The sequence below is a fragment of the Schistocerca cancellata genome, chromosome 6 (genome assembly GCF_023864275.1).
Source record: "Schistocerca cancellata isolate TAMUIC-IGC-003103 chromosome 6, iqSchCanc2.1, whole genome shotgun sequence".
Taxonomy (NCBI): Eukaryota; Metazoa; Arthropoda; class Insecta; order Orthoptera; family Acrididae; genus Schistocerca; species Schistocerca cancellata.
Window position 1 is genome coordinate 70,928,836 of NC_064631.1, and position 13,340 is coordinate 70,942,175.

Consider the following 13,340-nt stretch of genomic DNA (forward strand, 5'->3'; position numbering starts at 1 on the left):
GGTTTACCAGACCCGTAGTCGATAAGGTCATCGGGTACAGAGCACAATCTCAGATTAAGTGTGTTAGGAAGGAAATCGACCGATTTGTTTTGAAAGGAACCATACCAGCATATGAAGTACTCGGTCAGGGAAGTCACGGTGAACGTGGAGGGCCAGATGAGGATTATAGCCGGTCCTTCAGGACGCGCGGCCAATGTTTTAGCGGCTGCACCATGACACTTTGCGAATGGATTACAGCGCAGCGACTGTTTATATGGGACTGTTATTAAGTGCAGTAAACGCATCTCTTTCTAAATACGACAAACTATAATCCCCAAAATTAGATACATCTCAATGCGCAAAAAGCACATCGAATAAATGTCTCACTCATTTAGAACGTGAATCATCGTCTAATTATCTTTCTTTGTCCTACGGAATGCTTGTATCATGGTTTTCATGACTTGAAGAAGCTATTTAAACATTGCAGAACATTTACTCTAGATACCAGCATCAGAGAGGAAAACACATTTCGAGAACCACATAGAGACCAGGTAAAAGAGGATGTAAAACTTTAAGGCGAATATTTTAAGAAATAAGAAACAGTTTCCATCAAAAAAATTGGAATTTATCGTTTTTGTGGCAACGTCTGGCTGCCGCATATATCTCTAAAAGGGCATATACGAGGTGCGGCTAGAAAAAAACCGGACTGATGCTGGAAAAAACATTTATTTACAATTATTTACAATTTCATGTTATCTCCTTCAATGTACTCTCCTCCTCGGTCTCTACACAGCTCCATACGAATTTTCCAGTGTTCATAGCAATGCTGCAGATCATTTTCGGTAAGTCCATACATTACTTCCGTCGCTTTTTCTTTTACTGCTTCAACAGTCTCAAATCTAGTTCCTTTCAAAGCTGACTTGACTTTAGGGAAAAGAAAAAAGTCACAGCGGGGCAAATCAGGTGAGTACGGTGGATGATCTAAGATGGGAATGTTGTGTTTTGCCAAAAACGTCTTCACTGACAACGCACTGTGAGCTGGGGCATTGTCTTGGTGAAGGATCCATGACTTTTTTCTCCACAAATCGTTCCGTTTTCTCCGTACTCGCTCACGTAGGGTAGCCAGGACGCTAATGTAGTAATGCTGATTCACTGTTTGTCCCTCTGGTACCCAATCAATGTGCACAATCCCTTTGATGTCAAAAAAAAAAAACAATCATCATTGCCTTGAATTTAGATTTTGACATTCGTGCTTTTTTTGTCGTGGAGAACCAGGAGTTTTCCAATGCATCGATTGGCGTTTAGTTTCGGGATCGTAAGTAAAAAACCACGATTCATCGCAAGTAATAACATTTTGTAAGGAGGTGGGATCACTTTCAATGTTTTCCAGGATGTCAGAACAAATAATTCTTCGGCGTTCCTTCTGTTCAATTGTGAGACACTTTGGAACCATTTTTGAACACAGTTTGTTCATGTTGAAACTTTCATGAAGAATCTGCCTAACACTTTCCTTGTCAACTCCTGCTAACTCAAACACTGCTCCGATTGTTAAACGGCGATCTTGTGGAACAAGTTTACCGATTTTTTCAATGTTTGCATCAGTTTTTGCTGACAATGGTCTGCCAGTGCGAGTGTCATCACTGGTGTCTTCGTGGCCATCTTTAAATCGTTTAAACCACTCAAACGCTTGTGTTCGACATAAACAATCATCGCCGTACACTTGTTGTAACATTACAAACGTTTCACTTGCAGATTTTCCTAGTTTGAAACAAAATTTGATGTTAACACGCTGTTCTTTCTGTACACTCAACATTTTCCGACGCACAGACAAAACGTCAACTACTTAAAACAGACGCCACGGGCAGACTGAGTGCAGGAGGCAGATGAAACTCGAGCAGCAGGCCACGCGACTTTCAGCCTTATTGCATTCGTTTTATTGTTTCACCAGTACTAGTCCGGTTTTTTTCTAGCCACACCTCGTATAGGGGAGAGAGTTGTACCTACAGGATAGTGTACTTAGGAACACACGATGCTTTTTTACTTCAGTCTAGCGATTGACTTCAGAATCACGTCAGTGAATGCGCGCTAGAGACCGCCACGAGCAGTTTCTTTCATTCCCTACAGTTTTTGTTGTTATTGAGCATAAGGTTGTTTTTCGCGTAGCATTTGTAAATATTTCGCATTGTACACAGTTAGATGCTGTATAATATCGGACGCGATAGAACGACGGTATTGACCGTCTAGGCGTGGTTGAACTACAGGAAACACGAGCCGTGCGCCTCCTTCCTGGTGGAATGACTGGAACTGATCGGCTGTCGGACCCTCCGTCTAACAGGTGCTGCTCATGCATGGTTGTTTACATCTTTGGGCGTGTTTAGTGACATCTCTGAACAGTCAGAGGAATAGTGTCTGTGATACAATATCCACAGTCAAAGTCTACCTTCAGGATGGGGTGATGCAAAATATTTTTGATGTGTATATATTACATGTGGACAGTTAGGTTGTCGTTCGTCGGTCGGGCGCCATCTTGTACCTTGCAACAACGTGGAACATGAGTTACTTGCAAATGAACTGAGATTCTTTAATGTTCTTTTACCTGTCTAAAAAATGGAAATATGTGATAGTTTTCGTCAGCTTCTGTCTGAAAAGGCATATAACTTGTAACTGGTGATGACAATATTTCTTTTCACTTGCTGATTATTGGTGTGTAGCAGAGTAATCATGTAACAGACAAACTAATAAATACAGTACTGACAATATTTTATCGACTGAAACTCTGTTAAATTTCAATACGATATTTGTTGCAATATATATGATAATGTTGCAGCTCAGAGAATGTTCTTACATTTGTAAAAAATCTAAATTTTCGCGGTTAATTTTAAGAAAAGACTGCAGTGCATAAAATGTGAATTTTGTCTTTTAAAGACAGAATAAGAAAATATATTAAACTTCTATTACAGAGCTCGCATTATGAAAACTGTTTCTAAGTACAACTCTCTCCCCTATATAGGGTATTCACGAAGATATGCAAATATTTCAGTATGTTATTCTATAAGTAAAACGAGAGAAAAAAGTTCATATAAACATAGGTCCGCAAATGTTTAGTTACAGAGTTATGACTAATAAAACATTTTGCCACTCGGGATTAGCCGAGCGGTCCATGGCGCTGCATTCATGGACTGTGCGGCTGGTCCCGGTGGAGGTTCGAGTCCTCCCTCGGGCATGGGTGTGTGTGTTTGTCCGTAGGGACTGATGACCTCAGCAGTTAAGTCCCATAAGATTTCACACAATAAAACATTTTGCCTGAAATTTAGCAACTTCCCTAATATGAAGACATCGAAAAACTGTATTAGGTTAAAGTAAAGCACGATTTGCATTTATTTTATTGTTATTGGCCTAATAAAACTTGCCCCAGACGTGCATCTGCAGTAAGTTTCCAGAACATCCATAGAAACAAATTTGGTTACTTTCTATTAAGAATGTAGAAACACTTATGTCATTGTTGGCAACCGTTAATGAGTTGTTTCAGTTGTTTCCTAATCTTGAAACCAGTTAGTCTTCTGTATTGTCGAGTTAAAAAACATTTTTTTTTTTTGGTTTAACATGAATTCACGTGTGATGGTATTAATAAAAGCAGATTATGTGACAAATACATACAGTTTCAGTTAACGTTATTACCATCATTTCTCCTAAATTAAATTCTCTACAACTTCTGTTGAAAACGCTGTGCAGTAGTCTGGAATTTAAAAAACAAATTGTACCAAGTAGCTAATAAATTAAAAATTTTACGAAATTACTTCTTTGCTTCTCTGGATGTTCTGGAAAACTGCTGCAGATACACGTCTGGGACATGTTTTATTAAGATTCACCAGACCAATAACAACAAAATAAATGGAAATTGTGCTTCACTTTAACCTCGTACAGTTTTGCGGTAGCTTCATGTTAGCGAAGTTGCTAAATTTCACGCAAAATCTTTTATTAGCCCTCACTCCGCAACTAAACATTTGCGGACCTATGTTTATATGATTTTTATCTTTAGTTTTGCTTGTAGAATAAGATATTTAAATACTTGCGTAACTTCGTGAATCACCCTGTATAGAGCCGGGGCTTCAATAATTACTGAGAATTTTATATAGGTATAGGTCGATCCTGTGTTTGATACTCGTTTTCTTCAGATGAGGAAACACGACTGTTTAGAAGCTACGTCGTCACTACACTGGACGTTATTCAGTTTGGACAGTACAAGTAGCGTTCCAGCCACTTCCTGGCATAGCAAGCTGGCTGCTCACTCAGTTGACCACACTGCCAGCTCATATACGCGTTACTCGACCAGCTCGATTTTGCCACGAGTTGTTGTGTCAGTAACAGTGATGCCACATTACAGGAATTCTTACTCCACATTAAAATTTATCTGAACTGGACAGAGGCTCTCTTAACCGGCGAGTGAGTCACACTTTCCGAGTAGTGTGCTCCTTCTGGCTATGTCCGATACTACCGTAGCCGGAGACTAAGCAGCACGGAAACAGGCGGTAGCAGAGTGAGCGCACAGTCATTTGACCAGAGCTGCGTTGTCCAGGGGGTGAGGGGCTACTCACTGGTGAGCGCCTCACCAGTGTATCCCGTACTGTCGTAGCGGGTGAAGACGAAACGAAGGAGTAATAACTGCGAGGTGACTGCGATTTTAAATGAAGTGTGTGCCTGATTTGCGACGCAGAAACAGTGGGGGCCCTCCACGATAGTTAGTGACGTACTTACGACTGCTGAGTGAGACGCGATTCGCAATTACTTTGATTTATTCCGATACCATAATTCACAAAATTAACGACAAACAAGAGCAACATTAACGTAATAAGGGCTTGCTCTGGTCATACATAAAGCACACCAGTGGCAAGACGCAATCAATACCTTCACTGCGCGATAACAACGGTGAAGTCACTGGTGACAGTGGCACTAAAGAAGAATTATTAAACACGATTTTCCGAAACTCCTTCACCAAAGAAGACGAAGGAAATATTCCTGAATTCCAATCAGAAACAACTGCCAAGATGAGGAACATAGAAGTAGATATTCTCGGTGTAGCAAAGCAACTTAAATCACTTAATAAAGGCAAGACCTCCGGTCCAGACTGTATACTAGTTAGATTCCTTTCAGAGTATGCTGATGCAGTAGCTCCATATTTAGCAAATTATATGCAACCGATCGCTTATAGAAAGATCCGTACCTAAAGACTGGAAAATTCCTCAAGTCACACCCATATCCAAAAAGGGAAACAGGAGTAATCAGCTGAATTACAGGTCCATGTCACTAACGTCGATTTGCAGTAGGGTATTGGAACATATACTGTGTTCGAACGTTATGAATTACCTCGAAGAAAACGATTTATTGACACACATTCCGCACCGATTCAGGAAGTATCGTTCTTTCGAAACACACCTAGCTCTTTACACTCATGAAGTAATGACTGCTATCGACACGGGATGTCAAATTGATTGCATACAGGGTTATTATAAATGATTGAAGCGATTTCACAGCTCTACAATAACTTTATTATTTGAGATATTTTCACAATGCTTTGCACACACATACAAAAACTCAAAAAGTTTTTTTAGGCATTCACAAATGTTCGATATGTGCCCTAACGTTTTTTTCGCAGAAGAAAAAGGGGCCGTAAACTTTAAACCGTGAGATTGCACAAAACACGGTAACTTTTGGTGAATTGCGAATTTGCTGCACGAATGCGTGAGGATTCTCTACCGCCCAGATTCCCACATTGTGTCTGTTCACTTCACCATTAAGAAAAAATGTTGCTTCATCACTGAAAACAAGTTTCGCACTGAACGCATCCTCTTCCATGAGCTGTTGCAACCGCGCCGGAAATTCAAAGCGTTTGACTTTGTCATAGGGTGTCAGGGCTTGTAGCAAACGGTAAGGCTTCTGCTTTAGCCTTTTCCGTAAGATTTTCCAAACCGTCGGCTGTGGTACGTTTAGCTCCCTGCTTGCTTTATTCGTCGACTTCCGCGGGCTACGCGTGAAACTTGCCCGCACGCGTTCAACCGTTTCTTCGCTCCCTGCAGGCCGACCCGTTGATTTCCACTTAACAGAAGCATCCAGAAGCTTTAAACTGTGCATACCATCGCCGAATGGAGTTAGCAGTTGGTGGATCTTTCTTTAACTTCGTCCTGAAGTGTCGTTGCACTGTTATGACTGACTGATGTGAGTGCATTTCAAGCACGACATACGCTTTCTCGGCTCCTGTCGCCATTTTGTCTCTGGCGGCAGAAACCTGAAGTGCGGCTTCAGCCGAACAAAACTTTATGAGTTTTTCTACGTATCTGTAGTGTGTCGTGACCATATGTCAATGAATGGAGCTACAGTGAATTTATGAAATCGCTTCAATCATTTGTAATAGCCCTGTATTTATAGATTTCCAGAAGGCTTTCGGCACCGTTTCTCACAAGCGCCTTTTTAACCAAACTGCGTGCCTATGGAATATCGCCTCAGTTGGCGACTGGATTCGTGATTTCCTGTCAAAAAGATAGTAGTAGTAACAGATGGAAAGCCATGGAGTAAAACAGAAGTAATATCCGTCGTTATAGGCCCTCTGTTGTTCCTGGTCTGTATTAACGACATAGGAGACAATCTGATTAGCCCTCTTAGATTGTTTTCAGATGATGCTCTCATTTACCGTCTTGTAAAGTCATCAGATGACCAAATGATTTAAATAACATATCTGTATGGTGCTAAAAGTGACAATTGACCCTGAATATAGAAAAGTGTGAAGTTATTAACATGAATACTAAAATAGATATGCTAAATTTCGATTACGCAATAAGTCTCATAAATCTGAAGGCTATCGGTTCAACTAAATACTTGGGGTTACAATTGCAAATAACGTAAACTGGAACGATCACATAGATAATGTTGTGGATACAGCGAAACAAAGACTGCGATTCATTGGCAGAACACTCAGAAGGTGCAACAGGTCTACTAAAGAGACTGCCTACACTACGTTTGTCCGCCCTTTTCTGCAGTTTTGCTGTGCCCTGTGGGACCAGCATCAGGTGTGACTCACGGATGACATCGAAAAAGTTCAAAGAAGTGAAACTCGTTTTGTATTGTCGCGAAATATGGGAGATAGTGCCGCAGACGTGTTACCTGAATTGGAGTGGCAATCATTTAAACAAAGGCATTTTATGTTGCGACGGGATCTTCTCATGAAATTTTAATCACTATTTTTCTCCTCCGATTTGAAAAACATTTTGTTGGCACCCACCTACACAAGGAGAAATGATCGTCACGATTAAATAAGAGAAATCAGGGCTCGCACAGAAAAATTTAAGTGCTCGTTTATACCGTGCGCCGTGTAAGAGTGGAACCGAAGAGAGACAGCTTAAAGGTGGTTCCTCGAACCCTCAGCTAGGCACTTTATAGTGAATAGCAGAGGAATCACGTAAATGTAGATGTACACTCCTGGAAATTGAAATAAGAACACCGTGAATTCATTGTCCCAGGAAGGGGAAACTTTATTGACACATTCCTGGGGTCAGATACATCACATGATCACACTGACAGAACCACAGGCACATAGACACAGGCAACAGAGCATGCACAATGTCGGCACTAGTACAGTGTATATCCACCTTTCGCAGCAATGCAGGCTGCTATTCTCCCATGGAGACGATCGTAGAGATGCTGGATGTAGTCCTGTGGAACGGCTTGCCATGCCATTTCCACCTGGCGCCTCAGCTGGACCAGCGTTCGTGCTGGACGTGCAGATCGCGTGAGACGACGTTTCATCCAGTCCCAAACATGCTCAATGGGGGACAGATCCGGAGATCTTGCTGGCCAGGGTAGTTGACTTACACCTTCTAGAGCACGTTGGGTGGCACGGGATACATGCGGACGTGCATTGTCCTGTTGGAACAGCAAGTTCCCTTGCCGGTCTAGGAATGGTAGAACGATGGGTTCGATGACGGTTTGGATGTACCGTGCACTATTCAGTGTCCCCTCGACGATCACCAGTGGTGTACGGCCAGTGTAGGAGATCGCTCCCCACACCATGATGCCGAGTGTTGGCCCTGTGTGCCTCGGTCGTATGCAGTCCTGATTGTGGCGCTCACCTGCACGGCGCCAAACACGCATACGACCATCATTGGCACCAAGGCAGAAGCGACTCTCATCGCTGAAGACGACACGTCTCCATTCGTCCCTCCATTCACGCCTGTCGCGACACCACTGGAGGCGGGCTGCACGATGTTGGGGCGTGAGCGGAAGACGGCCTAACGGTGTGCGGGACCGTAGCCCAGCTTCATGGAGACGGTTGCGAATGGTCCTCGCCGATACCCCAGGAGCAACAGTGTCCCTAATTTGCTAGGAAGCGGCGGTGCGGTCCCCTACGGCACTGCGTAGGATCCTACGGTCTTGGCGTGCATCCGTGCGTCGCTGCGGTCCGGTCCCAGGTCGACGGGCACGTGCACCTTCCGCCGACCACTGGCGACGACATCGATGTACTGTGGAGACCTCACGCCCCACGTGTTGAGCAATTCGGCGGTACGTCCACCCGGCCTCCCGCATGCCCACTATACGCCCTCGCTCAAAGTCCGTCAACTGCACATACGGTTCACGTCCACGCTGTCGCGGCATGCTACCAGTGTTAAAGACTGCGATGGAGCTCCGTATGCCACGGCAAACTGGCTGACACTGACGGCGGCGGTGCACAAATGCTGCGCAGCTAGCGCCATTCGACGGCCAACACCGCGGTTCCTGGTGTGTCCGCTGTGCCGTGCGTGTGATCATTGCTTGTACAGCCCTCTCGCAGTTCCGGAGCAAGTATGGTGGGTCTGACACACCGGTGTCAATGTGTTCTTTTTTCCATTTCCAGGAGTGTACAAGTGTTCAAGTTTTCCTACACCTTGTCTCGTGGTTGCGGCTCTACCTCACCATAACGTTCTTGATCGAAGCTGAAGTGACTCGAAAATCAGTCACTGGTGGCACGAACGACTTCATAATCGGCCAAATAGAAATCTCTAAGTCTCTTGATATATCAGCTCGGACTGCGGGACACCAGCGGAAGCACAATGTAACGATGTAGTTGAAGATAATGTTGGCGATGGATTCGAAGATGAAGTGATTTTTGCTCGAATGTTTACTACAGGGAAACCTCACAGTCCCGCATTTTGCGTTTCTTATTGAATTCAGAGTGACTGTGCTCTTGATCTTCGAAGTGCTGACAGAAGAAACACTGCATAGAACACGCTAGTCCGCTACCCCGGGCTCTAGTTTATTTGGTTAACGAATAATGTGCATGCTACAGTCTTACACAGCAAAAAGTCGCCTCACTTTCTCTTCGTCACCAATGAGGTGGTCTTTTTTGGCACAGCCCAACTTCTCTGTGAAAGCTGTAGTTTATTCACGTGAGCCAGTCACCGTGATTCTTATGTCATATAAGCATTTGGGATTTTTTTTTCCAGAATGAGCACGTCCAGCAGTGTCTCAAGTTTCGAAAGACCCAAAACTGCGGGTCCCTATTCCATTTTCGAGATGTTTATATCCAGCGTCCGGTGCTCTATGGAGAAAACACTGCTCTCTGGTTTTGTGCACTATTGTGCTTTCTCTAAAAACATTTCTCTCTTCTTAAGTTTTTAAATGTTGGCTGCGGCGGCTCGCGTCACAGAATATCCTATCCGCGTCTCCACACAGCTTTTGGCTTCCCAGGGCGGCGTCACAAAGAACTGTTTGACTGTGGGCTATTGACCCTCGGCTCTCCATCAGGAGGCCTTCTGGGAAATAACTGTATGGTTGGCGGTCGTCCCTACACTGTCCAGACTTCTGTAAGGCAGGGAAATCCGAATCAGGAGTGAATGACGAATAAGTTACTTTGGTCAATCACCAATAATCACAAGTAGCGCTCTTTATCATATTCCTCAGCATCATTTAAATATTGTGATCAAATGAGTATTTCATAATGAATCTGCGTACGCTACATGACTGTTTCCAGGAAACCATCCTGTAACACAAGAGTGAACAGACTTAAACACTTTGTGATTTGGGGCACTTAAATGGCACACAGAGCATTTTTTCTCAAATAAGTCTATTACATATGTAATTACGATGCACAGTATGTTTGGACAGATGCAGACTAGTTGGTTCTGTTCAGGTGCACAGTGACAGGTGAAATAACACTTCGAATTAATTTTGTTACATTGTCAGCCTGCGAGATGCATTACAGAACAAAAGTATTCATCAACATTTCACTGATACAGGTTGCTTACAGTGCGATGGTAAGATGACTGTATGAACGTCCCAAGCGTATGCTGCTGCAGTCTGTCTGTCTTTCTGTGACCTGCATAAACTCGACGTTGATGCCACTACGGGAGGGTATCTAGTTGACAGATATGGCTCTATGTGAATATTTGCTCATTAAACGGTTTCCTAATAACTTCGGCTGCCCACATGATTTTGCAAGGGCTTATCTGGACTTTGAACTTAGGTAGAGAAACTCATACCAATTTCGCGGAAGCCGAAGGGGTGTAGCAGCAAAATAATATTCGAAACCGTGGAAAACTTAATCAGTCACCAAATCTACTAATCCACGGTGGCGTACGAAAATCCGGCCCCCAGTACAGACTGCTCGCGAGTTTCACACGAGTTGTTGCCCGCCACGAGCAGATACAACAACAAATAGATAGACGGATAATAATTAGATAGTAAATAAGCTAATGGAAAGGTCTGGATTTACTGTATTGGGGAATTGGCGGTCGACAATAAGCAGTCTACAGTGATCCATGTTGCTAAATGGAATTTTGGTCCTTCAGCAATATTTGTTAATAATGTAGAGTATGTTTGGCATATTCGAATGAGCTGTCTTTATTTTGGTTCATTACATTTTCAATATGTTGTTGATTCCACAATTCTCAGAATTAGCCATCAACATACATGTCTCCTTAGTTATTATGGAATACAGCGGGTAAATCAGATAGCCAGCATATAAACAAACAGAGTCATGAAGCACGTAAATGGAGGCTACGGGTTTACTGTAGCTTACGTACGTATTCCTGCGTGTTGTAAACAATTTCTACTGGTTATGAGTCTCTTAAGCTAGACGCACATTATGTGCACTTGTGCACTACTGCTTCCATGGATACGCTCACTGTATTCTATGGTCTACTAGTTAGACGTGGATGTGTGGATATGGTGTTATGTAACTCTGAAACCGACGTAGAAAGAGCAAAATTAAAGACGTCGGATTCAAATATGCCCCACACATTTTATTAAATGCTTTTTAGTCGTTTCTTACATTTAATGATACCACAAGGAACAAAGAGTGTCAACTGAAGATACAAAATTGTTGTCTGTCTTCGCCACTCGTTGACAAACTGCCTGTTTGTTTCTGTCTCGGACTCTTCGGCACACGTTTGTCTGATGATTTTTCCGACTTTTCGCCAGCACGAGTGGCTGGCACTATCAAAGCTTCACCCTCCACTGCACTCCACCACCAGCAATGGGGGATGAAGCTTTGACAGTGCCAGCCAAGCGTGCTGGTGAAACGTCAGAAAAGTTAGGAGACAAACGTAGGTCGAAGAACCCGAGACAGAAGCCAACTGGCAGTCTGTGAAGGTAGACCCCTAGTTTCGGACGCATCTGAAAGTTTCAGCTGGAAGGAGCGTAGCAGCGACGGAGAAGTAGTTCTGAGATTTCATGACGTAAGATGACATGAACACTTAGTACAAGGCAATACCCACTCCAAATTGGTTCAAATGGCTCTGAGCACTATGCGACTTAACTTCTGAGCTCATTCGTCGCCTAGAACTTAGAACTACTTAGACCTAGCTAACCTAAGGACATCACACAAATCCATGCCCGAGGCAGGATTCGAACCTGCGACCGTAGCGGTCGCGCGGTTCTAGACTGTAGCGCCTAGAACCGTTCGGCCACCCCGGCCGGCTATCCACTCCAAGTTCTGGCTTTCTGCAAACATGCTGAATTCACATGTGTGTGCGCGCTGCGATTTGTGAAGATGATAATTTGTTTCTATGGTGGTGGAGTGGTGGGGGTAGGGGACTCCTTGGCTGCGCCCCCGTTTTGCTGCGGCTTATAAACTAGAACACGACAACGTGGCCAAACACAGTGTGATTTACGGGACAACACGTTTATTTTTATGCGAACGAGGTGATGCGAGTACTCACAGACGGTGGTCAGCTGCGTCGCGCACACTCACTACTTGGCGACGGCCGCGCTGCTACGCTGGGTGTGTGTGTGTGTGCTTGCGCACTGCGGATAGCGATCTCGGACGGCTGCGAGCGCTGATACGGACCTCTGTATTATCTAATAGCCGTGAAGGCCGTCGCGAAAGACGAGCCACCTCCGGCTGCCTGCGCGGCTGGTTCACGACGCGATAATGAAGCGCAGCAGGCCGGCGCATGGCAGAAGAGTCTGGCCGCAGTATCAGCGGCGGCGAGGCCGTGACGTGAGGTGCTAAACTCCGGCCCCTACGTGACTTGTGCCCGTCAAAACAATTAGCCCAGCAGGCAGCATCCCGCACTACAGTCTGCGGAGCGCGCTGGGTCCAGGATTTAATTTTTAAGCCAGCAGTCTTTCGGCTGGAGTGGTGGCGGCTATACAGGGCTATTACAAATGATTGAAGCGATTTCATAAATCCACTGTAGCTCCATTCATTGACGTATGGTCACGACACACTACAGATACGTAGAAAAACTCATAAAGTTTTGTTCGGCTGAAGCCGCACTTCAGGTTTCTGCCGCCAGTGCGCTCGAGAGCGCAGTGAGACAAAATGCCGACAGGAGCCGAGAAAGCGTATGTCGTGCTTGAAATACACTCACATCAGTCAGTCATAACAGTGCAACGACACTTCAGGACGAAGTTCAACAAAGATCCACCAACAGCTAACTCCATTCGGCGATGGTATGCGCAGTATAAAGCTTCTGGATGCCTCTGTAAGGGGAAATCAACGGGTCGGCCTGCAGTGAGCGAAGAAACGGTTGAACGCTTGCGGGCAAGTTTCACGCGTAGCCCGTGGAAGTCGACGAATAAAGCAAGCAGGGAGCTAAACGTACCACAGCCGACGGTTTGGAAAATCTTACGGAAAAGGGTAAAGCAGAAGCCTTACCGTTTACAGTTGCTACAAGCCCTGACATCCGATGACAAAGTCAAACGCTTAGAATTTTCGGCGCGGTTGCAACAGCTCGTGGAAGAGGATGCGTTCAGTCCGAAACTTGTTTTCAGTGATGAAGCAACATTTTTTCTTAATGGTAAAGTGAACAGACACAATGTGGGAATCTGGGCGGTAGAGAATCCTCACGCATTCGTGCAGCAAATTCGCAATTCAACAAAAGTTCACGTGT

General features: G+C 44.4%; 1 protein-coding gene across 1 annotated transcript in view; it reads right to left on the bottom strand.

Moving 5' to 3' along the window:
• LOC126191090 (UDP-glucosyltransferase 2-like) overlaps positions 1 to 12,300 on the bottom strand; it is a 110,606-nt gene extending 98,306 nt beyond the window's left edge. Inside the window, exon 1 of the mRNA XM_049931817.1 lies at positions 12,165 to 12,300. The gene's annotated coding sequence lies outside the window, so the exon portion shown is untranslated. The remainder of the gene's footprint in view (positions 1 to 12,164) is intronic.
• Positions 12,301 to 13,340: the final 1,040 nt, after the last annotated feature.